This window comes from Gopherus flavomarginatus, chromosome 23, assembly GCF_025201925.1.
Source record: "Gopherus flavomarginatus isolate rGopFla2 chromosome 23, rGopFla2.mat.asm, whole genome shotgun sequence".
NCBI lineage: Eukaryota > Metazoa > Chordata > Testudines > Testudinidae > Gopherus > Gopherus flavomarginatus.
The window spans coordinates 5,152,625-5,178,362 of record NC_066639.1 but is presented as its reverse complement, the minus strand read 5'-3'; the positions used below and the strand labels follow the sequence as shown (position 1 = coordinate 5,178,362).

Genomic DNA, 25,738 nt, shown 5'->3' with positions numbered 1-25,738 from the left:
GTGTTTGGCTCTGGGGTTTCACTTCAGCCCAGTTTAGAGAGAGGGGCCCAACCATGGAGTTTGGCTCAAGAAGATCAAGTCTCCAATTTGTTAAGGGTGTTTTGAATTCCAATCCTGTGCTACAAAGTGCTTGGTGTCTCTTGCAAATTTTAGAAGCATGCTCTCCATTCCATTTTCCAAATCATTCATGAAAATATTGAATAGTTCTGGACCCCGGACAGATCCCTGGCGGACCAGCTAGGTACACTCTCTCCGTTGGACAGCCAGACATGGAGAAGGGCTCCTGGAGTCTGGGCTTTCAACTAGCTCTGCACCCACATTACACTGATTGCAGCTGGACTGCATTTCCCTCATTCACTTGTGAGAATGTCCTATGGAACTGTGTCAAAAGCCTTAGTAACACCAAGCTAGATCCCATCTACTGTTTACCCACCTCCACCAGGCCCAAAACCCTGCCAAAGAAGGAAAGAGGATTGGTTTGGAATGATTTGTTCTTGACAAATCCATGCTCACTAGTCCTAAGAACCAAATGATCCTGTAGGTGCTGCTGACAAACTGATTATTTAAGAATGTATTGCAGGATCTCTCCAGCTATGGCAGTGAGGCTATCTAGTCTGTAAATCTCAGGGGTCTCTTTGTTCCCCTTTTAGAGAAAGGTCCTGTCTTGTTCATGGATGGGAAGATGTTCTTTTTCTGGGGTCACAGACGAGAACTGGGGCACAACATCTGGTTTGTTAAGGCCACAAAAATGGAGGCAGGAACCTCTTCTGTCCTGCTGGCAAAGAACCCCAGGTACCTAAAAGACAGGATTCACATCCCTGAATGGACTTTAAAAAGGGCAGTGGTTAAAAAGTTTGGCCCTGACCATTTCCTGTTTCCACAGACTAGACATTTTAGCAAACTTTAGAATTTGTTGGTGCTAAACACTGTGAAACTCCCCTTTCTCCTTCACACAGGGCTTTAACACCCTTCTCTCACTCAGGCTCACCACTGCCCAGAGTTCGAGAATTGTTCCTGTTCCCATTGGACAGATGGGGAGGAGCCTGAGGTCCACAGAAGGGAAGTGACCTCCCCAAGGGCCTACACAGCAAGGCGGTGGCAGAACCAGAAAGAGAAGCCACCAGTCTTGACTCCTGTTCTAACGGACAACAACCCCACCCCCCCAGAGGCAGGGATAGAGCTCAGGAATCGAGGTGGTGGGAAAATTTCATTGAAACCGTTTCTGTCAGAAAATCCCATTCAGACTAAACCAGATTGTTTCTTGAAATCATAACAAGTGGGATGAAAGTTCTTGGCAAAAATATTTTGTTGCAAAACAAAAGCATCTCCTGTTCATCACAGTGTGTTAAATTGTCTCATCGCACACAAGGAGGAGACACTTAGATCTTGAAAATTTGATAAGATGCTTCAATCTGAGCTAAGTCGTTGCTGCTCTTAACAATTTCAAAATAAAAAAATATAAATAAAATAGAATATTTCAGCTATTCTATTAAGTGTTAATCTGCTCTGAATAAACGTGATAGGACACCTCATATTATGCCCTACTCCAAGTGACACTCTCCAATGGATCCCCATCCTCCACCCACCGTCAAGTAGGTAGGAGGAGATCATTATTATCTCTACCTGAAAGAGGGAAAAGCTAAGGCTGAGAAAGGAGAATTGACTTGTCTTAGGTTACACAGCCAGGCAGTGGCAGAGTTGGGAATAGGACCGAAGAGCCCTGATTTTCAAACTAACCATCGGATCTTGAATTTCAGACATTGAATGACCTGAATAAAGTGCTCTCAGATGAGCTCCAGACCAACAACAGTGACAGTAATAATTCACTAAGTATTTCAGGAGAACTGCAATGTTAGAGAGAATTATGAACTGCTCAGAGACAATTAATGCAGAGAAGCAGCAAAATTCATCAAACATATAACTGATTCTGACTTATTGCCTTGGTCTTAAAAGAGAACAACAAGGACCTGACCCTCCTCCCTGTCAATAACCCCCTGCTCAGCCAATCAGGACAGAGACTGAGGATGGGAGGCTGAGGGTTCTCAGCAGACAGCCCAAAGGATGGCCAAGGTCACTGGTGGGGATCACTGCCCGAGCACTAGTTCAGTCCCACATATTTGGGTGGACCTCCCACAGTGGGAGCTGCAGAGCACTGCCCCGCAACACACACACACACACACACACACACACACACACGCATGCACATCCTGGTGTTGGAAGGGGAACAGGAAAAAGGACAAAAGAAGCAAGAGACGAAGAGAAAGGAAGGATGGATGGAGGAAAAGATGAAACAAAAAGGACAAACCCTAATGTCCCCAGTGATTCTAAGGGACAAAATCCCAGGTGAGAAATAAAATTCTACCTCTTTAAGCTCGTGCTTTCCATGCCTAGAATTCAACTCTCACCAGATGGATCAGACTGAACAGGTTTCAAACCTCCAGGAGGCTCTTACCTTCTAAACAGGGATGGCTGTTTTCTAGTAAAATCACAAAAAGGGAAGGAGAAAACTCAAAAGAGGTTTCTCCTGGCGCTCACGTCCGTGAATCCAAATACTCTCTCAGTCCTAAAAGAGAGACCTGGAGAAGGAGACTTGCTGAAGCAAAGCCACAGGGGTCTCTGAGATTTCCCTGCCCCTTGCCCCTGGCCTGCCTGGCTCATGTCAGCATCTCTCTGTGAGGTCACCACCTCCCCACCACCTTTGACCAATAATCTGAGGTCCTGCAAAAGCCCTTTGTGATGTCACTGCCACACCTCTCCCTTGCTGTGCCAATGTCTTGCCCCTGGCCATGCACTTTGGAGGTTTGAGCTACTCCCTGTGGATCACCCCACTCAAGGGGCGTTCGTTCTAGGCAGCAAGCCGGCTAGACAGGAAAACATCAGACACTGCTCCCAATGCTACACTCAGTTTTTCAGAAGTTAGTCGACTTTATGGCCAGAAGAGAGCATTAGAGAATCTAATCTGACCCCCTGCATATCACAGGACTCCTGTATGACACAAAAGCTACTTTTGGAGCAAACCCATTCCAGAAAGGCACGTAGTCTTCATTAAATGACATCAAGAGACGCTGAATCCACCACTTTCCTTGGTAGCTTGTTCCTGTGGTGAATCATCCTCGCTGTTGAATATTTGTGCCTTAGTTGTAATAGGAATTTGTCTCTTTTCATCTTCCAGCCATTCGGTCTTTTTATGCCTTTCTCTGATTGATTAAAGAGCCCTTTAACACTCAATCTTTTCTCTCCATTAAGGCACTTCAACACTTCAATGAAGTCATCTTTCAATCTTCTTTTGAGAAGCTAATCAGGTTGAGCTCTTTCAATAGCTCACTAGAAGGCATTTTTCTCCAGCCCTCAGAACGTTTGGTGGGCTCTTTGCTGCCCCAGCTCCAATTTCACAACATCTGTTTCAAATGAGGACACGAAAACTGGAGGCAGTATTCCAGTATCAGCCTCACTGATGCCGTGTCACCTCCTGTGACCTTATTGACATAATCTGTAACTGTATAGATCACTGTTGTGACCACTGTTCTATATTTGCAGCCAATATTGTAGAAAGGTTGTCGTATAAGGGGTCTATGGAGCGGTTCTGATTGGCTGATTATAATTATGCTATCTCTAGATGTGTATCATTTTTGTAGTTGACATTATGAATATTGGCTCTATGCTGCCCCTATTTCAAACTTGTGCTTTGCTTCTGGGGAACACCCCAGACTAGTTGGTGTCAGTTCTGCCTAGCCTGCTTGATGGCCAATTAAGGACCATCAGCTATACAATCGACCCATTGAGAGAAGGCAGATACACCTTGTGACTCTGCAACGTATGCAGGGACCTGCCTATGGACAGAACTCTAAGGTTTTTCTGTGCCATGTGCTGGATAGAGTGTCCTTGGGACAAAGAAAGCAAAGACCACATGGCAGGAGACTATTTAAGGCTGATGCCTCATCTTCATCTTGTCTTCAGTCCTGCTTCATACCTCTGGAGGGACTTTACTACAAACTGAATCTCTGTACAAAGAACTGAATGACCCATCCCAGCTGTGGATGGACTCCAGAGACTTGATGTGAACCTCCTACAAGCCTGAACCAAGAACTTTGCCATTACTGGATGTGAAGGGTTAAAATCCATGTGCATTTTATAGAACAACCTGGTCTATGGATTGTGCCAGCTCTTTTCCAGACCCAAAGTCCAAAGTATGGTCAAGGGACCAGAGGCCTAGCAAATAGTGACCAGCTAAGAGAAAGCTGGGTAAACAGAAAGCCTTGCTTGCTAAGATAAGCCTGGTAAGCAAATTGCCAGGTGTTGGAGCTAAGAACTAAATAATTGTGTCTTATTCAAAGTTGCAGATTGAACAAAGAATCCCCTTTTTTATTGTGTTTGTTTCTTCTGTAGGGAGATGTTCTTTCCACAGATCCAGGCTTGAGTTTATGAAGAGTTGGCACATCTTAGTATAAGATATGGCATCCTTCCACCTCCCTTCCCAGGGACCAATGCCTTGCCTTAAGACACACAGAAAACAATCTTTATTGCCATATACTTTCATTGTTTCTTTGCTTTAAACCCTAGGAATGTACCTGTTGGACAATCAAAGGAGTTGCTCCATTCCTATGGACCCCAAATTAGAATTCAACATATATATTTTATACTAATAACATTTTATCAAAGTATTAATGAAATGTTAACTTGCTAACTTGAGACCACAGATGGAGGCATTATGTGACCTGTTAACCATTGGCTAATGTGCTTATCTTGTCTTGCTACAAAACTTATCCTGGGGTGTGGAACTGCCTACCCCATCACTTTCCTCCACCTGTGTAAAATGTATATATTCTATTGTATTCAATTAATTTGCAGTGTCTCTGAGCATAATAAGCAAGGGGACACTCTGCCAGTGCTATGTGTAATAGACTCCTATGCTTGCCCTCTACACAGTGTGGATTTATGTCCTTCAGAGAACAAAGAAAGAGCTGGAGGCCAGGCGAGCAGGTTGCCTGGGAAACAGAACAAAGGAGGGACAAAGGACCTGGCTGAGTTGGGCTGTTGGAAGCAAGGAGTCTGCTGGTCTGGGGACTCGACGGGAGAGCCCAGGGTCTGAGTTCTGGGTCTGCCCAAGATGGACATTGCTGAATCTTCCTGCCTCCTGTGCTAACACAGAACTTTCCCAGGCTGGATTCCAGACCACTACTAAACCTTCTATTTTACAACGCTGGCTGGTGATTGCAGAAGTTGGGGGTGCATGACTCCCCTTCGGGGTGAGGGGTGTAAGGTTTTCCCAGGGGTCCTGCTAAGGTGACTCACTACAGGAAGCTCCTGGTATGGAACAGGGGTGCTGAAAAGTCCAAGGTCAGTCCTAGGAGGGCTGAGGGCAAGGAGGCTTCCCCTAGTGAGAGCGTCCCCTGGGGGGTGTCACACTGATGACGACTCTGCCTGGGTTTGGCTCAGAGCTGTTCCAGAGCATGGAGCATGTGTCCACCCGCCATGATCTGACCTGCAGGCTCCACTCTGGCAAAGTTCCCTGTCCCTGGGCTTTAGCATCACTAGCCCCTGCTTAGTGACTAGGGGTCAGTTTAGGACAGCGGTCCCCAATATGTGGAGCATGACTCCTAGGGAGGCACAGAGGAATGTTCATGGGGGCACCTCAGGGCCCAAGCCAGCCCCCATGGAGGGCAGGGAGGGAGCACCACACAGTCCCCCTCTATCCCAGCTCTTCACCCACCCTATCCTCAACCTAAGCCCCTGGCCCAGGTGTGACCCCCTTACCTGTTTCTGCACCCCTCTCCCCAGCAAGCAAGAGCCCCACTCCCAGCCCTGGTTCTCGACCGTGGTTTCCGAGGGGCCGCAGACACGGATAAAAAGGCACAATGTGAAAAGTTTGGGGACCACTGGTTTAGGGTGACATCCTGAGTTGCTTCTATGCAGTTGAATAAAAGGTATTCTTCACTCACCTACCCCTCCATCAGGACGGACTAGGTATGTTCTGCTGCCCTTCACTCATACAGGAAGGAGAATAACATTTCATTCCACTCAATCCTATAGTGATTTGTAACCCAACACCACCAAAACTGGTCATTTTGGGAAAGTGGCCCCATTATGCTGCATATCTAGGCAGAGTAGGTGTGTCTGTGCAAACACGGTCTGTTCCTGAAGTCTTTCCCCAGCTCATCTCTAGATGTGAGGGGGGAGCTCATTCAGACCCAGCTTCTGCTTAGTATTTAAAAACTCCTTAGTGTCCCTATCACTGCCAGCCTTAGATTGCTCCTCCTGTCCCTGCTCTAGCAGCTCAGATGAGGTGACTGAGTGGTTAAGGTGATGGATTACTAATCCATTGTGCTATGCATGCATGGGTTCAAATACCATCCTCATTGGATGTATTTAATGTTCACCCCTCCTTTATAGACAACCATCTCTCCCTTTGGTACAATGACAGATCAAACAATGTTGCTTCTTGCAAACAAAAACCTTCCCAGAAACTCCAGTCCCCCCTTGCTTTAAATAAAATGTCTAAATCCCACATTTCTAAAAATAAATTCTCTAGTCTTGTATTTCTTAGTTTTTATCTCAAAAGGTAACAGACTCATAATCTCCCCCAAACACTCTAGGACCTGCCCAAATAATTAAAATACCCCCATCCTGAGCAAGGCCACAAGAGTGAACCAGAGCTAGTGTCTAGGCCAAGCTATTCTGAAGGGGGCAACTCAAACATTTTCTCCCTACTTCCCTTGGCAAAGTCTGACTGAGAAAACAAAATTCCCCAAACTGAAAATTTTCTGCTGAAAAACCAGTAGTAGTTTGGGGACTTTGATTTGAATGTATTATTATTCTCTTCTGATTTCTGAATTATTTCAGTGAAGTGTTTGTCCACCAGATGTGTTTACAGGTGTTGAGTTGTGGGGGAAAGAGGCCAACTCATGATGTCTCTACCCCTCTTTCAGAGTTTCTTCCAACTTGCTAGGAAGTACCTTTGCTAGGATGTGAGTCAAGCAGTGTCTATTGTCGCTGTGCTATCTCGGAGAAGTCTGCATTGTACATGGTTCCTGGGATAGTCCTTGGGAATGTGGATCCCTTTAATGGGCCAGCAGTGAGTCTGACTTCTCCATTGTCATACCTGACAGGCTGGTGGTGGGCATTTCCCAACCTCATAACATATTTCAGTAACTCACACAGAACAAAACTTCATAACTTCCCAACCAATGCTACACACACAGTCCAACATGATATTAAGTTTCAACAAACCAAGACTTTTGAAATGATACCTCACCAGGCAGACTTTGTACAAACCGTGTCATCATTATATGAGTGGTGAATATGGGGCTTCCAGGTGCTGCTTTGAGCACAGCGTGCCACACCTGGGCTGACATTGCAATGGAGACGTACCCATAGAGTCCATCTCTTCTGGGATAAAGATGGCAGCATGGCTGTCCTGTGTCATCTGACTTGGGCTTATGGAGTTAAAGCTGTGGGGCTAAAAACTGTGGTGCAGATATTTGTGTTCACATTGAAGCCTGGGTTTGGAAACCATCACTCCTCGTGGGGTCTCTGAGGTTGGGCTCAAGTCCATATGTTTGCACTGTAATTTTATAGTCTTGCAGTCCAAGCCCCATAAGCCTGAGTCAGCTGGCCAGGTTTTGAGACAGGTGCCTTGGGTGTGTTAATCGCAGTGTAGACATGACATTAGGCTACATTTCTAGTGCAATGAAACACCCACGACTAGCCTGTGTCGGATTAATCAGGATCATGCAGCTTGGGCTGTAGTAAAGTTGCCGTGTCTGTGTCTCAGCTCAGGCTCAGTCCCCTGCTCTAGGAGCCCAGAAGGTTGGGAGGGAGTTTAGCGAGTGGAAATGGTAAAACCGCAGTGGAGTATTACCCTGGACTCATGGCATTTCTCCATTGGTCTGTCTGCTTTGGGGCAGGGACAATAACACGTCCTGCTGCATTCGTTATTTCAAAGGGCAGTTTAGGATTTTCATTCTCAAACATGGTGCACAAAGCAGGACTCAACCCTCGGCATAAACTAAACAAGCTGCCCACTGATTCTGGCAGCCACAAAAAGCATTTGGTGTGAGAGCTCAGACCTGTCCCTCTCCCAGAGGGAGGGGGTCGTCCGCGAGGGGACTGGACTACTGACCTATCAGCTCCTAACTCCCAAACTTTCAGTAACTCTATTATCAGTGCCTGTGAGTGTAATTTAAACCATAAAAACAGCCACACAGGGCTAGACCAAAGGTCCATCTAGCTCTGAATCTTGTCCTCTGACAGTAGCCAATAGCAGATGTCCCAGAAAGCTACTCTACAAGGCACGACTGGGAGTTGAACCCAGAATCTCCTGTTTACAAAACAGGTGCTTTAACCAGCTAAGCCACGTTGCCTACTGATGTGTATTTGCTTGTCATAGTTTTTGTTCCTATGGCAACTGAGTTAGATTATTAGGGGTTAGCCCAGCCAGTTTTGGCCCATTACACGAGCTCTGTGTCTGTAAATAAATGGCAGTTTTGTTAGCTGTCTGCTGTCTGGCCTCAAGTGATTTCTTCCTAAACCGGCTGCCCCCAGGGATATAACAAATGGCTACGAGGATGGGATTCCGGTGCTGCTCCAGTAACAGAAGGAAGCAGAAGTCAAGGTACAGAACAAACAAACAAACAAACAAACTGCTTGTTTACGCTGACTGTGAAAGTGAAACTAAAAATCATGGCTACTCTGACCGGGCCACTGGAACCTTTTGATGAGAATATAGAGCAGTGGCCTGTGTATACTGAGTGTTTTGAGCTTTTTGTTATTGCAATCCATGGCCCCACAAAGTCACAGGACCTCCTGGTCAACCTCCTCCCCACCCTGGCTAAACTGGCCATCTACGCAACCAGGGAGAGGGGGTTGGCCGATGGGGACTCTGGTGACTGTGGGGCTTGTTTCCGATCCTTGGTCCGTTCACGTATCCGGGCGGAGTTCCTCTGGGTGACGTCCACTGGCTCCCTTGACGCCTTTGAGGAGCAGTGGGCACTGTCCGGGGTTCTCTGCTCAGTGTCCCCATTAGGCTCCCTTCTTATGATCCTTTGACCGCATTCCTGCCCCTGTTCTTTTATTAGTTCTCCCTCAGAATCAGTGGGTTTCTGAGGTCCTGTAGATCCTCCCCTTCGGCTGTGCAGGGGGGATCCTCTAGCATTGGGCTGGCTTCCGCCAGCCCAGTTCCCAGAAACCCAATAGGTACAGGAAGTGCTCTGTGTCCTCGGGCTGTCCTGTTGGCTGGAGCTCTCCCCCTTCTCTGGCTACTCTGATGGCTGGAGCTCCTTCTCCCCTCCTGGGCTGCTGCTGCTGGCAGGAGTGCTCCTTCCCTGGACTACTACTGCTGCTGCTGCTGAGCGAGGGGTGGGGGGGCCTTGCTGGTCAGCCCCCACTCCCCCACCTCTGGAGGGAGAAGCCAGGACCCCAGTACTACCAGTACAGCTACAATCTGGGGGTGGGGTCCTTTCTGCCTGGCCACCAGGGTTGCTGGAACTGCTGGTGCTGCTGCTGGAGCCGTGTTTGTCCTGGAGAGCTGCTGGAGCCTGGAGGAAGAAGAGGACTTAGAAGACCACCAGCTGCTGGGGGAGTGCACAGGATTCTGGAGACCACTGTGGAGGGGGCCATCGAGGACTGAGTAATTCTCTAACTGTACACCCCACAAATTCTGTTTAGCTATGGGTCTAATAATTCAGCTCTACAATTTCACCCCATGTGCCTGGTGTTGAAGTTAGCCTTAGTGGCCTGTAATTGCCAGCTGCATCTTTGGAGCCTTTTTTATACACTGCTACAGCCAGGGACTAAAGGCAGCCCCAGACTTTCCCTTTCTCCCTTCTGGGAATTCAAGTTCAAGTTCTACAAGAAGCTAAAGAAGCCTCAACCCTGCATCTGAATTCATGTCACATTTCTCACTACCCGACACAAACAAATGTCATTTCAATCCCAAGTGAGTCCACTTCAGTCATTCCTCAGCCCCATTCCTTCACCCTCCTGCCTTAGCTTACGGCATTCCACCACCGTGGGCATTTCATGTCCCTCCTCAGTTTCACATACAGACACAATTTCTTTTGCCGTTCAACGAACAGCAAAACCTTTCTGTGTCTCTAGTCTGAGCCAGGGCATTCAATTCCATTGAAAACTTCTCTCCTGCAATGGCAACGGTCAGACAGAGGGGACGTGGCCATCTTCAGCCCTGAGAGTGAGATATTCACTCTCCTCTTTCTTCAAGCTGCTGCTGTTAGTCCATAATACATGTACCATGGAATAAAAAGCTGAGTTTACTCCACAGTGAGGAAAGAAAGGAGCCACCAACTCCCCCAAAAATCTCTGTGCCCCAAAGAGAACCTGCCCCTGCTATTGGAATCACTGATGTGCTTCAGCTACAGTGGGGAAAATATCTGCTCTCACGGGGGTATAGCTCAGTGGTACAGTGTTTGAATGCAGATCAAGGGGTCCTTGCTTCAAATCCAAGTGCCCTCTAATAAGCTTCTTATTTTATTTTTATTTTTGAAAAAAGGGAAAACATTTTCATTTCCATTCTCCATTATGTTCAGGAGCTCCACTATACGGGGATGCTTGAAATGAATGTCAAAACTCAACATTTCACTGTCCAAATGAATAAAAACCAAGCAAACCTGTCCATCAGCTGAAATCAGTTCCAATCCTCTAAGTGTCTGCTTTACGTTTTCATCCATTAAACAAAGGGATCATATGAACGTACATTTGCAGATCCCTCTTCTCCACAGCTGTGCTGTGCAGAAGAACAAGAACCACGTCCAGTTGGGGTTCAGGAGTCTGATGAGCAAAGGCAACTTGGTGCAGGCTAAAGTCACCAGCACTTTGGCTCCTTCACATTCAACCAGCAGCTGGGCCCCAGGACAAAGCATGAGAAGACGACTGTGGCTATGAGCAGGAAAATAGCCCCCAAGAAGCTGGATAAAGCTGTCAAGATCCTCAGGAAAGTCACCATGCCCATGTCTAGCATGTACTGACTGCAGCGGGGACCAAAAAGGCAGAGAAAAGCCCACAAAAGTTCTAAGCTGCCAAGCCCCAGAAGGTGATCAAAATCCTACCTAAAATCAAGATAGGATAAGGCGAAGGTCATCTCCAAAGCCAGGGCTAAGAAGGTAACACTGAGAAAGAAGTGAAGAGATTTCCATTGGGATGACTCCTGCTCCCCTAATGACTCTTTTATGAATCACCATAGTCCACCCAAAGAGATCAAAGTCCTGCAGGACAAACAGCCTCATGGATGGTATAATGAAGTAGTGGCAGAGGGGGAAGTGTTTCTCTTCCAGATGGGAAGTGCTGTGTTTCGTGTAACACCTGCCAGGTGAGTGGTGCACTGACAGGGCAGCTGCCCATAGCTCCCACAGGAGCTCATTCTCCTCGGTTTGTTTCTGCTGTTATCTCAGAGCCAGCACTAGTGGGAGTGTGTCCCTGTCACTTCACCAGCTCTAGAACAGGCTCTGTCTGCATCCCAACTCTGATTAATCCCACTTTTTAATGTATTCCTACTGCGATACTTTCCCAGTTCTCTGCCTCATTCTAACATTCTGGTCAGAGACTGAATATGGGGAGGAATGGACTAATTTCTGTGACATTCGGTAAGTTGTCATAGTATGTGACTGAAACCTCTGGTGGAAGTGGGCAGGAGCCTGTTACACACACAAAATAGCTAAGCTTTACCAAACTACCTGCTACACATTCAAACCTTCCTGTACACACACAATAGAAATTGGGGCACTGAGAAATGGCAACTTGCCTTTAACACAGATCACTGTTTTCTGTACTTCCAGAGGCATTGAAATAGAAGCATATTACCTTTCAACAGCTGCTATTTCATGATCAGCAGCAAAGCCTGTCAATTTACCACCCATAGAGCTGATTGTTTCTAACTGCAGGGTTACCCAGACCATTCAGTAACATTATCGCTCTGTTTACAAAGCCTTTGGTTAGTGATGAATCATGAGACTTATCCCTTCCTGCTGTAATTCCACTGACTCCAGTGTTCTCTTTCCCCAGTTCTGGTTCCAAGAAAAGAAACAAAACAACCTTCAGAATTAACATGCTGTGGGAAAGTGGAAGTGTTGATAGCTCAAATTATTCAGTTTCTTCTGTGTCTTGTGTGTGTCTATCTGCTTCATGTGTGTGACCGGTGGGGCTTTTTGTTTGCTCCAGGCAGGTTCAACCCTGTCAGATTTGTCTGTGGGGAGGGGCCAGAGAAAACAGACACCCTGGCCTTCCAGGTTGGGATTAGGCAAAGGAATAACAACCCTGTCCCATAAAAAACAAAAAAGTTACAGAAACAGTGGTAGGAACAGTGCTAGAGAAACTGGTTAATAATCACAATGCCCAGGCTTGAAGCAATCGGAAATACAGAATTCAAAAAGCAAAGCTCAGGGGAGATTTGGGGTTATTCTCTGAGCTTAGCCATGTGCTATAGCACAGGGAGCACTTTTGGAAGTCTCTCAACCCACAAATGGGGAAAGGAAAAGGATTCTTAGGTTTTAGCACGGATTGAAGGAGGACAGTGATGGGGAATAAGGGACTCTTTCTGACTTACCCTAACTATGTCTGTTGTTATAGAGGATGAAATGACTTTTTTCCCTATCCCTGCCCTCTTCCTGATCTTTCTTATAGTTCAATATATTTTAAGTGCGGAAAATAATAATGAAAATATCTGCTCTCCAGCACAACCTGAAGCAACATCAGAACAACTGAGAATGAAACAATTTGTTCCCCAAGGGAGAACTCAATGACAAAGAATTGCTTTGAAATTGGGGAACAGGATAACCGTGATGCTCAGGGTTAGTTTAGACTAGGAAAAGTGATGGAGTTTAGGTCAGATCAAGGGGAAAGCGAATGCCAACCACTGCACCTGGGCTGCATCTGCACCACAACTTTTTACATTAAGATGACTAACTTGAGCAGCTAACGCCATGTACACTTCTAGTGGATGGAAGGCACAGGTAGTTTTTGCCTCAGTGTACCTTGCTGGGATCAAACCTCTCTCCCCAACTTGGAACTCATGAACATTCCTGGCTGGAGGGATGCACACTCCTATGACTCAAAAGGAAAGGAGTTGATAGAAAAGATCATAGGACTGACCCCAAAGAAGGATGAGCTGCAAAAGGCAGAAGGCGGCAACTTATCTGGTGGAGTTTGCTAGTGTCACAGACCTAAGCAGCTTTTGCCCTGGCCTCCATGTTCAGGAAACGAGCATGCACGTACTCTCAAGCGAGAAACATTTCCGAAAGTTACCATTGGGGCTAGGCAAATTTTGTGGTAAGCCATTTCCAGGAAACTCCCCCCCTCCCTGAGGGTGGTAACAAGGCACCTGTAAATCTCCTAATTAGGAGAAACCTGGCCAAAAAACTGAACATGTCATTACCCTTATAAATTGCCTACCGTGCAAGCAGTGGGCAGGGAGAAAACGCAAAAAGCTGTACCTGTAACCGAGCCTGATCAACTCGAAGTTTCCCTCAGCTACGTGTTCTCAGAAGCCTACCCGTCTGCCGGTGATGATGAAACATTTGTGGTTTGTGTGTGAGTATGCCTAGCTGCTAATTTTGTTATCTCTGCTAGCTAACTGAGCCTGTAATCGTGTTGTAAGCTGGAGACAAAAGCCGATCCCAGCCGCCCCAAGGCTCCTGCTAGGGGAAACCCGTTGACCAGGAAACGTTGAACGCAAGGGGGATTGACCAAAATCTCACGGCAATCTTTAACTGTCTTATTGCATTTTTTTTATTTAGATGAGTAATTGCATTTATGCTTAATAATAGCACCAATAGCACCCTTACTAACCCTTGGAAGGACCTGAATAACTACTGGGACCTAGAGCGGTACCAGGGTCAGCTTCTTTTTATAATTGCAGTATTTTTATTATTTGTTCTGGTATTATATTGTAAGCCCAAGTTGTAACTAGTATTAAGTTGTTCCTCATCCTCACTTGTGACCCATTCAATAAACCCTCAATTTTAACCCCACGACTGATTGTTTGCATTATCCCCATTGCTACCTTCGGGGTACTTTTCACCCCTCCCGAGGACATCCAGTGATCGAGCCTCCGCCCTATCCCAACGCTCATTACCCGGTAGATAACGGGCACCTTGTGACCATATCGGTGGAGCGTGGGGCGAGAGTAATCAGTAATCAATATGGCGTCACGAACAGGATGCCTTCGGGAGGGCCAGTGCCCGTGGCGTAGTGGGGACCGTGAACAGTCTGAGCTTGAGCAATTTCAACACCTACAATTTCACCAAGTGGCCAGCAGACACTCTGAGAGGCCTACCCTAGATTGGGTTTGCGTTATAGAGTCAGGGTCAGGGTCAAAAAGCTATACGACCTCGTTAACCCTGCCCGCTGTAGGGTGTCTCCTCCATTGCCATCCCATGTTTAAATGTCAGCCGGCCGATAGTTCCCTGCAACCCCAGTGCACGGGGGTCACAGATACTAGTCGGACAGAGACACCATCCGGCATTTGGAAGGAGTGTAGCCGTATCGTTAAAAATCCGGGGCCACCGTTTCTAAACTCATACCCCCGCCCTGGGTACAGCCGGGTGACCCAGCCCACGGGTTGCTAACTCAATTAATTGAGGAATTAGAACAGACCAAGCGGTCAAAGAAACTTAGACCGGACGAGTATAAGTCGGAAGAAGTGTCCACGGTCTTGTTCAGCGCACTAAACAAAGCGCTGGACCTCTGTGCGGTCCTTCATGGAAGCACTATGTTTGCCGCTAAACGGGCCGCCGCGAACGGCACCGATAGCGCAGAAAGCGAGATGAGTGACAAGGAGGAGGAGGACGGGAGTCAGGCTGGCAGAAGCCCACCCCTCATGAAGCCCCCCTCCCCCTTCGATCTATCCCGCTCTCCCCTCAGCCCCACCTGCACCTGAGAAGGAGATGCGGATGGAGGCAATGCCTGTCGCTATCACAAAAAGCAAGGTGGACTCTCATACAGGCCAAATTACTACTACTACCGAATATCATACCCGCACTAAGGCAGAATTGAAGGAGTTTATGGTAGACACTAGGCGTGGGGAGAGCGAGCCCGCCCTCGTTTGCTTGGGCCGTCTAGCCCTGGATTACGGGGCAGAGATAGTGAACAGGGAGGAGGCTAGTCTCTTGGCCAAAACGTCCACCTGGTCGGGAGGATTTTCAGGCCATAACCTCTTAAGAAACGGGGTCTGGCCACTTACTACACCAGCCGCAGCCTCTTTAGCCATGAAGGGCAGTTTTAAGGGCATGTATATACCTCCCGGCAGCATAAATACACCCCATGAAATTATATGGGCTATTGCCAGGGCATCCATCGTAATGTGGGACCCACAGACGGTGCCCTTGAACTTGAATCCGCAGCAAGTCCAATCGAACACGCCGCTCATTTATGTCGGGGACCCCACTCAGATCCCGGTCAACAGGGATGCAGTGGACTTAGCCATAGATGGCGCCCCACCGATTGACACAGGGGGAACCCTGTTGCTGCATGGTTGGATTGGACGACCTCTTATTACTTTATATGAGGCCATGTCCCGTCTTCGGATGCCACAAGCCCCCAAGAGCCCCATCTCAGCCCTTCCAGCTGAGAATCCTGTTAATAAGGGTCAATCTAAGCACCCTGAACGTACCAAGGCCGAAAGGGCGCTTTTTGGGTTCCTGTTACATAAGGGGGTGCCCAAGGAGGCACTGTGGAAGATGTCTAACTCTCAACAACAAGACCTGGGGAAACAGTTAGGATGGAAGGACTGGGACAATTATTTGAGAACAAAAAATGAGTAGAGGCCGGGTGCGCCCCGGCCTCCACAGAGACATGGGATGAGCGACCATATTACACCCTATTGGTAGCCGGTCCCAAACCCCTTCACACCCCTGTATCTTTCCTGTTGGACACCGGAGCTCAAATCTCCGTTATTAAACTCGATGTACCGCATGTACCCACAAATTCTACTATGTTTATTCAGGGTCTTAACAGCATTGAAGAAAAACCTGTAGTCTGCTTTACTCTGATTCACAAAGGGTATAAGCGGAAAGTTAAGGCTTTGTTGGGAGGAACAAATTTGCTGGGGGTTGGGGATATAAAATGACTACTATTACAAAAACAGGTCTGTCAGGCCCTGCCTGTCACTCTGTCGCCCGATGCCCCCCCCCCTTATAGTCCTGAGCTTGTTAATAACAGTTCATGGAAATTTTCCCCTATTCCCACGAAGCTGTAGGCATCCCCCTCATTAAGTAACTGCTCAACCAATTATTAAAGGAGGGACAGATAGCGCAGGCAACCACGTAAAACTATCTATCATCTGGCTGGGGTATCCCCAAGCCCGGCAACCCCTCTGAATTTCGATTGGTCATCGACTATAGACAAGCAAACAGTCGAGTCCGACACCTTCCATTTGCGGGCCCGGCCACCATTCCAGAAATATGGCAGCAGCTAAGCGATGCCAGGGGGAGGTGGGCCTGCACCCTGGATTTAAAGGATATGTTCTATCAAATCCCGTTAGAGGACAAACCCCAAATCCTAAACTTCGCGTTCCAGGGTGCACAGTACCAGTGGAAGGTGTGCCCTCAAGGGTTCTGTAATTCCCCCGCCTTGGCCACGTCCGCTCTTGCAAAAACCTTAAAAGGGGTAGAAGCCACTGGGGGCACCACCATTTTAGCCTATGTGGATGACATAATCATAATTGGGCCCAACGAACACATAGTCCAACATGTAACTAACACCGTGATAGCCGAGCTAAAGGCCAATGGGTGGCGAATTAATGAGACAAAAAGCCACCTCGTGCCCTCTCAAAGCTTTTCCTTCTTAGGCCAACATTATGACCCCTACAACTGTGGCCAACCCACCTCGGGAATTCTAGACCCTTGGGTAAAAGACCCGCCCGAGAATAAAAAGCAACTACAGAGACTTTTAGGCCTAATTAATTATCACTGACACTTCATCCCAGATAAACACCTTGTAGACCTGGAGACGATCCAGGAACCCCTCTCGTCCAAACGGAAACGGGAAATATGGAGTCCTGAGACCCAAAAAAGCCTGGAACGAATAGCCGCCTGGTTTGCCTCTAACCCACGGCTGGCACGATATAAAAGGGACTCATCTTTTACCATTACCCTTTTCTTTACACAACATCATTACGGGTACTCAGTATCACAAGACGGGCAACCGGTCTGTAACTGGGCCCGACGGCTCAAGGGCCCTCAGTATCGATATGAACCCATAGGACTTATGTTGCTAGCCGCAGGCAAGGCACGCATTTGGGCTCCGCTATCTAGTAAAGGAACCCTGATCGGCCCAGAGGTACACCTCATTCCTTGGCTCACGTGGCTGCCCCCCCTAGTTTTCACAGGACCAGCCTAACTTGGCAACAGCTGTGTTATTTGGGGGAAATCACGTGGCAGGAATGGATGCTTATATCGCTGCCAAACGATGTCCGATTCCCAGCAGCTTCGGAGCCCTTGTGTATAGAAACAAAATATGATCCCTGGATTGTGTCCGACGGGGGCACTTCCCCGACCCCTCGGGCAGGAGTCCTCTGTGCTAAATGCGACCACTTCCAGGTTGATCTCCTCCCCCTGGGTTCATCGGCCCAGCATAGCAAAGTCCATGAGGTCCTTCTCGCTCCCCAGCACATTACCCAGGCCCAATCCGTTTCTATTCAAATTGTGTTGGGCATAGACTCACAATTTTGTCTCAGCATTCTCACGGGAGAGGCTAACCCCACAGCATTCATGCCCCTGTGGGACACTATTTTCAGCCTTGTACGTAAGTTCTCCCGGCCCTGGTTTATAACCCATTGCCCGTCGCATCGTCCTAATTCTAACCCCCTCCACTCCAAATTGGACCAAAAAATGAGGGAAATTCAAGCGCCCCAAGTGTGCCTGGGGCAACAGCTCCAGCTCAAAACCGATCCATTCCTCCGATGGCTTCATGAGGATTGGAGGCATTTGCCTAGTGGCCGCTTATACACTCAGTTAGCCCTAGGTGCTCAGGGAAAATCCGAGGTACGGCGGCAGGACTGTGAAAGAATAGTATATTCCTGCCTTAAGTGTGCACAAATCAAGTCCCAAAACCACCCTCGTTACGAGCGGTGGGCATACGCTGCAGAGTACTTTCCTCCCGGTGTGGTGTGGCAAATAGATTTAATGGGACCCCTACCAGGAGCCCGTCGCCACCCGAAGGCTCTTGTAGTGGTGGATTTGGGCTCCCATCAAACTCACTGCATCCCCCTGAATACCATCATGGCTGCAGCCATGGCTGGGGTGCTGCAACAGGTGGCCGCGGCATGGAGTGTTCCCTCCGAAGTTCAAGCAGATGGGGGACCTCCTTTTACCAGTAAGCGTTTCCAAGCATTGGTGTTGGGATGGGGGGGCCTCCCTTCATATTCACTTAAAATATCACCCTGAAAGTAATGGCGTTGTAGAGCGGAAAATCGGGGTTCTGAAAACCATGATACGTTCAGTCAACCCCAACGTTGACTATAAGGGTTGGAGTGCGCTATTACCACAGGTTCTTATCTCCCTCAATGCAAACTATTCTCGTTGGCCTAAAATCAGCCCCAGGCCTAGAGGCCCCTGGACCGCCCGTATATCACCCTGACCAACTTGTCTGGGTGGCTGAGCCACAGGCCTCAGGTCACCGAGAACCCTACACTGCACAAATTGTAACTGCGGGTAAGTATCCCAACACCGATACGGTTGTAGATGTCCAGGGCAATCACACCTTGGGCCACCATAACTGGATAAGCAAACGTTCCGAATCAGGAGTGAACTAACGGGGGCCAATAAGGCTGCCTTCTGCTTTGTCTTGCAGCTCGCTATAGCGGCGGGAAGCCAGGATGACGACCAGAAGGGCCCAGATCTGCTGAACCTGGGACATCCGTATCCCGCGGGCGAAAATACCCATCAGCTTATGTTCGCAGCCTATTGGATCCAGGAAGTCCTGGGAGGAAACATCGACTTATCCTCACTGACCCCTGATAACTGCCTTGCATGTTCCAATAGGCTGTCAGTAAATAGACCTTTGTTTGATTTATTGCCTTTAGTGTTTAATTTTAGTAGCATTAATGGTCCCCTTAATTGCTCTTCCCCCTTTGCTCAGTGGCTCCCCACCGTACAATGGACAGGTTGCACAAACGATCTTTTTGACCCCATTTCCCCCCTTGTTTTTTCTATTTTTAATGAAACTAGGGTACGTCGTATGGGCCCACTCCCCTTGTCACCCGGGGAAAGGCACATGGCATCCCACTGTTGGGCCTTTTTGGGAAATAATCGAACAGAAACCATTTGGGTTGGGACCTACCCCAATTGTTCCCAGTGGCAGCTTGTAGACGGAAATGTGACAGCCACCAGCCCTATTTTCAATTGTACGTCCCCATCCCCCATTTTATGGGGTAGCCGTGGCCGGAAAATTGGGTCCGGCGGCATCACTTATAGCGGCAAAAAATTCTATCAGCCCCTCAAACACATATATCTATCCCGCAGCCACATTAAAAAGTTAGTTTTTAAGGGAGGCTCGGCCTACCAGAACTCTGCCTTTTCCCCTTGGTCCCCCAGACCCGGTCACTTTTGGCTGTGTGGCGAGGCAGCCTATACGGCGCTCCCCCCTAACCCTAGAGGTATATGTACCATTGGCGCTATCCTAATAAAAGGGGGTGGTATTTATGTTAAGACCTGGCATCCCAACTCAGTCGGACGGGTTCGACGTTCCTGGGGTTGGTGGGAAAAGGCAAAGGGTGCACTGTCCTCTGTAGTGTCTTCAGTGGTCTCATTTAACCCTGTTGGATATCTGTTATTACGTGAGCAAGTATTATTCCAATCACTGGCTATTGAAACGCGGGCAAATACCACCGCAAAAGGTTTTAATTTAGTTAATCAACAGCTAACAGAATTATCAGATTATTCTTTCCAGAACCGATTAATGATACAATTTTTGCTGCAATCACGGGATTTTTATGAGACCCTCATAACCATGTACCCACAGTTTAAGGATAAGTGTTGTGTCTCTGTTTCTTCTGTATCTGGAAACTTAACGGAAGTAATTAATAACCTCAGGGCTTTAGGAACCGCCATGCGTGAGTCCAGGGAGACCTTCCAATTTTGGTCCTGGCTCGATTGGTTGGGTCTCGGGGCCTACAAGGCTTATTTCCAATCTCTCCTTGTCTCCCTCCTGGTCGGGTGTATCCTGCTCTGCCTTGGCTGTGCCTGCTTAAAAGCCTGCGTCCATCGTGTTATCGGGTAGGCCTACATTGCCTCTTCCCCCAACACATGCCCTCTTGTAGAAGGGGACGGCGAGTCGGACGATGAATCTCAGGTATAGGCATAACGTTCACATGGAGCCCAGGGCACAGGAGCATGTTTTAGGAGAACCAGGCAGAGGAAAGACGGGCCAGCGATGGAGAACTAGAACTCAGGAACAGGTTTGCTAAGTTGGGAAATGAAGATGGAGCACAGCAGGCTGCTGAAGGAGAAAGGGCGAGGAAGAAGAGGCCAGCAGCTAGTCCTGCACAAGGAGGGGAGGAGTCGATGGAGGCGGCACCAAGTACGAGCCCTAGGAGGATTGTAAGGGCGAATACAAATCGAGAGGAATTGCAGCCAGCTGGTGTGGGGATAGACCGTAGAATCGCACTGTCACCAGGAAAAGGCAAGTCTACGTGATTGGTGACTCTTTACTGAGAAGAGTAGACAGGCCTGTAACTAGACCTGATTGGGAGAACAGAAGGGTGTGCTGTCTGCCAGGGGCCAAGATACAGGATGTGGACCTGAGGCTGAATACGATCTTAGCGGGAGCGGGAAAGAATCCGTTGATTATCCTTCATGTAGGAACGAATGATACGGCTAGTTACTCGCTGGACTGTATCAAGGAGGACTATGCCAGACTGGGGAAGACGCTCAAAGAAATCGAGGCTCAGGTGATCTTCAGTGGGATTCTGCCAGTTCCTAGAGCGGGGTGACGAAGGAGTGACAAGATTATGGCGATCAACAGATGGCTCAGGCAGTGGTGTTATAAGCAGGGCTTTGGGATGTACGGTCATTGGGAAGCGTTTACGGATAGACAACTGTTCGCTCAGGATGGACTTCATCTAAGCAAGGAGGGAAATAGAATTCTAGGATGGAGGCTCGCCGACCTTATCAAGAGAGCTTTAAACTAGGAAGTTGGGGGAGATGGTTGGGAGATGTTCAGGAGATCTCCATGCCGGAATATAACCTGGAGAGGGAAGTAAACAAAGTGAGAGGGGATACCCTTGCGGACCAAGGAATTGATCCAAGGAGGAATAGTGGAGTAGAAATCAGAGTAACGGGTGATGCTGCTGGTAGAAGGTCTGTGCACGACGGGGGAAAGAATGTCACTGACGCCAAACACCGAAAATTAAAATGTCTGTACACTAATGCGAGGAGCCTTGGTAACAAGATGGAGGAACTGGAGCTACTGGTGCAGGAAGTGAAACTGGATATTATAGGGATTACCGAAACCTGGTGGAATAGTACTCATGACTGGAGCACGGGTATTGAAGGCTATGTGCTGTTTAGAAAAGACAGGAAGAAAGGCAAAGATGGTGGAGTAGCCTTGTACATCAATGATGAGATTAACTGTAGTGAAATAAGAAGTGATGGAATGGATAAGACAGAGTCTGTCTGGGCAAAAATCAAACTGGGTAAAAAAGCAACTAGAGCTTCCCCTGAGATAGTGCTTGGAGTGTGTTATAGACCACCGGGATCTGATCTGGATATGGATAGAGACCTCTTTAATGTCTTTAATGAAGTGAACACAAAGGGGAAATGTGTGATTATGGGGGACTTCAACTTCCCGGATATAGACTGGAGGACGAGTGCTTGCAAGCATAATAGGGGCCAGGTTTTTCTGGATGTGATAGCGGATGGATTTCTTCATCAAGTAGTTGAAGTACCCTACGAGAGGGGATGCCATTTTAGATTTGGTGTTGGTGAGCAGTGAGGACCTCGTAGAAGAAATGGTGGTAGAGGACAACCTTGGTTCGAGTGATCATGAGCTGATTCAGTTCAAACTAGATGGAAGGATAAACAAATGTAGGTCTGGGATTAGGGTTTTCGACTTCTCGAGGGCTAATTTTAAAGAGTTAAGGAAATTAGTTAGGGAAGTGGATTGGACGGAGAAACTTGAGGATTTAAATGCAGAGGAGGCCTGGAATTACTTTAAGTCGCAGCTGCGGAGACTGTCGGAAGCCTGCATCCCAAGAAAGGGGAAAAAAAACATGGGCAGGAGTTGTAGGCCAAACTGGATGAGCAAGCAACTCAAAGAGGGGATTAGAAAAAAGCAGAAAGCTTACAGGGAGTGGAAGAAAGGCAGGATCAGTAAGGGAAGCTACCTTGCTGAGGTCAGAAGATGTAGGGATAAAGTGAGGAAGGCTAAAAGCCGCATTGAACTGGACCTTGCAAAGGGAATCAAAACCAATAGTAAAAGGTTCTACAGCCACATAAATAAGAAGAAAACAAAGAAAGAAGAAGTGGGGCCGCTATACACTGAGGATGGAATGGAGGTTAAGGATAACCTAGGCATGGCCCAACATGTAAATAAGTACTTTGCCTCAGTTTTAATACGACTAGTGAGGAGTCTAGCGATGATGGAGGGATGATAAACGGGAATGTGGATATGGAAGTGGATATTACCGCAACTGAGGTAGAGGCCGTACTTGAACAGCTTAATGGGACGAAATCGGAGGGCCCGGACAATCTCCATCCGAGGATATTAAAGGAACTGGTGCGTGAAATTGCGAGCCCGTTAGCGAGAATTTTTAAGCAATCGATAAACTCAGGGGTTGTGCCGTATGACTGGAGGATTGCTAATGTAGTTCCTATTTTTAAGAAAGGGAATAAAAGTGATCCGGGTAATTATAGGCCTGTTAGCTTGACGTCTGTAGTATGAAAGGTCTTGGAAAAAATTTTAAGGGAGAAAGTAGTTAAGGACATAGAGGTCAATGGTAATTGGGACAAATTGCAACACGGATTTACTAAAGGTAGATCGTGTCAAACCAATCTGATCTCCTTCTTTGAGAAGGTGACGGATTACTTAGATAAAGGAAATGAGGTAGATGTAATTTACCTAGATTTCAGTAAGGCGTTTGACACAGTTCCACATGGGGAACTGTTAGTCAAATTGGAAAAGATGGGGATGAATATGAAAGTTGTAAGGTGGATAAGGAACTGGTTAAAGGGGAGACTCCAGCGGGTCGTATTGAAAGGTGAACTGTCAGGCTGGAAGGAGGTCACTAGTGGAGTCCCTCAAGGATCGGTTTTGGGACCAATCTTATTTAACTTTTTTATTACTGACCTTGGCACAAAGAGCTGGAATGTGCTAATAAAGTTTGCGGATGATACAAAGCTGGGGAGTATTGCTAACATGGAGAAGGACAGGGATACTATTCAGGAAGATCTGAACCACCTTGTAAACTGGAGTAATAGAAATAGGATGAAATACAATAGTGAAATGTGCAAGGTCATGCACTTAGGGATTAATAATAAGAATTTTAGACATACGTTGGGGGCGCATCAGTTGGAAGCGACAGAGGAGGAGAAGGACCTTGGGGTATTGGTTGATAGCAGGATGACTATGAGTCGCCAATGTGATACGGCTGTTAAAAAAGCAAATGCAATTTTGGGATGCATCAAGAGAGGTATTTCCAGCAAGGATAAGGAGGTGTTAGTACCATTATACAAGGTGTTGGTGAGACCCCATCTGGAATACTGTGTGCAGTTCTGGTGTCTCATGTTCAAGAAGGATGAATTCAAACTGGAACAGGTTCAGAGACGGGCTACTAGGATGATCCGAGGAATGGAAAAACTGCCTTATGAAAGGAGACTCAAAGAGCTTGGCTTGTTTAGCCTGGCCAAAAGAAGGCTGCGGGGGGATATGCTTGCTCTATATAAATATATCAGGGGGGTTAACCTTAGGGAGGCAGAGGAATTATTTAAGTTTAGTAATAATGTAGGCACGAGGACGAATGGGTATAAACTGGATATTAGGAAGTTTAGACTTGAAATTAGATGAAGGTTTCTAACCATTAGGGGAGTGAAGTTCTGGAACAGCCTTCCAAGGGAAGTAGTGGGGGCAAAAGACTTTTCTGGCTTTAAGACAAAGCTTGATAAGTATATGGAGGGGATGTTATGATAGGATTGTTAATTTGGGCAATTGATCTTGGATTACTACCAAGATAGGACTGCTCAATGGTCTGCGGGGAAATGTTGGACGGGATGGGAACTGAGTTCCTGCAGAGAATTCCTTCTTGGGTGCTGGCTGGTGAGTCTTGCCCACATGCTCAGGGTTTAGCTGATCGCCATATTTGGGGTCGGGAAGGAATTTTCCTCCAGGGCGGATTGGCAGGGGCCCTGGAGGTTTTTCGCCTTCCCCTGCAGCATGGGGCACGGGTCGCTTGCTGGTGGATTCTCTGCAGCTTGAGGTCTTCAAACCAATTTTGAGGATTTCAATAACTCGGTCCTGGGTTAGGGGTTGTTATAAAAGTGGATGGGTGGGGCTCTGTGGCCTGCCTTGTGCAGGAGGTCAGACTAGATGATCATATTGGTCCCTTCTGAGCTAAGAAAAAAAGAAAAAAAAAAGAAAAAAAGAAAAAAGACCTAAGCAGCTTTTGCCCTGGCTTCCATGTTCAGGAAACGAGCATGCACGTACTCTCAAGCGAGAAACATTTCCGAAAGTTACCATTGGGGCTTGGCAGATTTTGTGGTCAGCCATTTCCAGGAACCCCTCCCTCCCCCGAGGGTGGTAACGAGGCACCTGTAAATCTCCTAATTAGGAGAAACCTGGCCAAAAAACTGAACATGTCATTACCCTTATAAATTGCCCACCGTGCAAGCAGTGGGCAGGGAGAAAACGCAAAAAGCTGTACCTGTAACCGAGCCTGATCAACTCGAAGTCTCCCTCAGCTACGTGTTCTCAGAAGCCTACCCGTCTGCCGGTGATGATGAAACTTTTGTGGTTTGTGTGTGAGTATGCCTAGCTGCTAATTTTGTTATCTCTGCTAGCTAACTGAGCCTGTAATCGTGTTGTAAGCCGGAGACAAAAGCCGATCCCAGCCGCCCCAAGGCTCCTGCTAGGGGAAACCCGTTGACCAGGAAACCTTGAACGCAAGGGGGGTTGACCAAAATCTCATGGCAATCTTTAACTGTCTTATTGCATTTTTTTTATTTAGATGAGTAATTGCATTTATGCTTAATAATAGCACCAACAGCACCCTTACTAACCCTTGGAAGGACCTGTATAACTACTGGGACCTAGAGAGGTACCAGGGTCAGCTTCTGTTTGTAATTGCAGTATTTTTATTATTTGTTCTGGTATTATATTGTAAGCCCAGGTTGTAACTAGTATTAAGTTGTTCCTCATCCTCACTTGTGACCCATTCAATAAACCCTCAATTTTAACCCCATGACTGATTGTTTGTGTTATCCCCATTGCTACCTTCGGGGCACTTGTCACCCCTCCCGAGGACATCCAGTGATCGAGCCTCCGCCCTATTCCAACATTTATTACCCGGTAGATAACGGGCACCTTGTGATCATATCGGTGGAGCGAGGGGCGAGAGTAATCAGTAATCAACAGAGCTGAGATACCACGGTGAAGATGATGCAAAAATCACTATGTGGGAATTAACTAATGTGATTTTAAAAAAAAATTCATTTTTGCCAACCCTAGTCAAGGGATTTATTACAATTCTCTCTCCTGTGCATATTCTAATGTCTAATGAGCCTTGAGCACTGATTGAAGCTTT

At 47.4% G+C, this 25,738-nt stretch overlaps 1 protein-coding gene, 1 long non-coding RNA gene and 1 other non-coding gene across 6 annotated transcripts in view; 1 reads left to right on the top strand and 2 right to left on the bottom strand.

Annotated features, from left to right (window-relative positions):
• The window catches only part of LOC127039383 (zinc finger protein 3-like), a 553,990-nt gene that overhangs the window by 499,733 nt on the left and 28,519 nt on the right, over nt 1-25,738 (bottom strand). The gene's annotated exons all lie outside the window — the stretch shown is intronic.
• TRNAS-ACU (transfer RNA serine (anticodon ACU)) lies at nt 6,278-6,359 on the top strand. The gene has a single exon. It is a non-coding gene; the product is annotated as a tRNA-Ser (tRNA).
• Nucleotides 12,315-25,236, bottom strand: LOC127039525 (uncharacterized). Its single transcript, XR_007771104.1, has 2 exons — nt 24,774-25,236; nt 12,315-13,353 (listed from the first exon to the last, which is right to left on the bottom strand). It is a non-coding gene; the product is annotated as an uncharacterized LOC127039525 (long non-coding RNA).